Source organism: Anabrus simplex, chromosome 7 (genome assembly GCF_040414725.1).
Source record: "Anabrus simplex isolate iqAnaSimp1 chromosome 7, ASM4041472v1, whole genome shotgun sequence".
In the NCBI taxonomy this organism is placed as follows: domain Eukaryota; kingdom Metazoa; phylum Arthropoda; class Insecta; order Orthoptera; family Tettigoniidae; genus Anabrus; species Anabrus simplex.
In genome coordinates, this window is record NC_090271.1 from 78631414 (window position 1) to 78633609 (window position 2196).

At 44.8% G+C, this 2196-nt stretch overlaps 1 pseudogene; it reads right to left on the reverse strand.

Annotated features, from left to right (window-relative positions):
• Positions 1–521: 521 nt before the first annotated feature.
• Positions 522–639, reverse strand: LOC136877891 (5S ribosomal RNA; annotated as a pseudogene).
• Between the last annotated feature and the right edge of the window lie 1557 nt (positions 640–2196).

Sequence of the window (2196 nt, forward strand, 5' to 3'; positions counted from 1 at the left end):
CTCCTCACTTTCGTCTCTCCTATCCGGCTCCCCTCAGTCAAGTGTTGTTCTTTCCCGACCCCAGCGGTATTAGAGCAATCGAACCCTACGGTGTCTTTTACTTTAATAATGTTATTTGCTTTACGTCCCACTAACTACTCTTTTACGGTTTTCGGAGACGCCGAGGTGCCGGAATTTAGTCCCGCAGGAGTTCTTTTACGTGCCAGTAAATCTACCGACACGAGGCTGACGTATTTGAGCACCTTCAAATACCACCGGACTGAGCCAGGATCGAACCTGCCAAGTTGGGGTCAGAAGGCCAGCGCCTTAACCGTCCGAGCCACTCAGCCCGGCGTCTTTTACTTTCACGCCCTTCGTGGCGCTTGTCGTTCTTTGGCGGATACCTTCATTTTTGGAAGTGTCGGATCCCTTGCATTTTTCTCTCTGATTAGTGTTAATGGAGGATGGTGGCCTAGTTGTTTTTTAAATAATATTTGTTCGTGGCGTCTACCTCTACAGATCTTTTGTCACAAAGGGAATTGAGGCAGCGTCACATGGTGTTTCAAGCGGTCACCCATCCAAGTACTGACCACGCCCAATGTTGCTTAACCGCGGTGATCGGACGAGGACCGGTGAATTCAACATCGTATGACCGCTCGCCGCCGAATAAAACAATAATCACCACCGTCACCACCACCTGAGGTTATCGCACAGAACACCAGAACACAATAGACTACGTGTGTGCAATGTACCTTATAATCACGTTTGCCTGTTTTCAACGGAAAGCTGTCCACAACGGAAAAGATACGTGGTATCGTTATGTACAGTTTTCACTGTACTAATTACGGAGCTGGCTTTCTTATTGGAGGGAAATCATCATCTGATAATACCAATGTGCTTATTTTCATTTTCATGTTTACCTTACTTCAAAAAATTAACTTTTTCTCTGTACCGTTACGGAGAAACGTCTTCATGATTATTTTTAGAATGTCCATTCAGGTATTGACGTAATTTTACCGGCTCATCTCATTTTTCGAAAAGTGGAAAAATAACCTGTTAAAATATTTGCCGAAGAAAATGTATTTTAAACCCTCCAAATAAATGATTTGCCACTACATGATCTTACACCAAAGTGCCAAACAAGAGCAATTATATTTCAATAAAACCGTCAAGCCAGGTAAAGACCTTCACAAGACAAGATCATCCCAAAGAACCTGACAGGATGTGATATACAACCGCGGCGCTTGCGGAGGAAGTGTCAACGATTCCAAGAGTCGGGACGTCTCAGTGACACAGCTCCTCCAGTACACACGAATAGGCCAGCCGTATTGCAAGGCATGAAGATTATACAGAAACTTACGGACTAGTCTTAACAAGATTTTCCCCGACAGGTGGCTAAGTGTGCTCCCATGCGTTGTCGTTCACAAATCCAAGCAAGATTTACATATCACCGGTAACCGAATGAATATCGACCTTTGGCTTGATAACAACACACGATATGAAGGATGGGATCGCTCATCACTGTATATTATATGTTTCATCCTGATGGTTCTGCAGCTCTACAGATCGTATTGTGAAGTGACGTCTGGAACAATCTGAAACTCAAATTAATAAAAGTCTGATCATTTTCTGCGGTTAATAAACGTATGTTTCTCAGAGACTGTCTTGACGGTGTAGCTAAGTTGTTGGGAGTGGGAAATGCCGTCACGACATCGGCTTACGAGGATACCGAAGGGATTTTACGCGCAAGATATGGAGACAGAAATAGCCCGATACAATCCCACCTAGGCTACTCGGAAGATGACACGCCGATTAGATTCGCCTCTCCCTAAGCTCTCAGCACGACGTATATAGGTTCTCCATACCTTAGGAGAGGACGTTAATACCTATTGTCGTGCATTAGCCCCGAACATTTTTCGCGCCTTCCCCGAGGACATTAGAAGGGAAAAAATGCCCGAAGGAAGTATCGCAAAGTTGATGGAATCCCTAGGTTCTGAAGTAGACGGTGCCGTAATTGCACGGAAGATTCGTGGGTAAGTCTAATATTCCTAAACCGACACCTACAGTGGCAACTGTACCCGTCAAGCAGAAGGGCGTAAAGGGGATACGAAGAAATAAGAAGCCAGTGAGTGTCCTATGTACCATTAGTGAGGAAATCAGTCATTGGGCTCAAGACTGTAACGCTGTTGCTGATGTACACAATCGTAAGGGTAAACT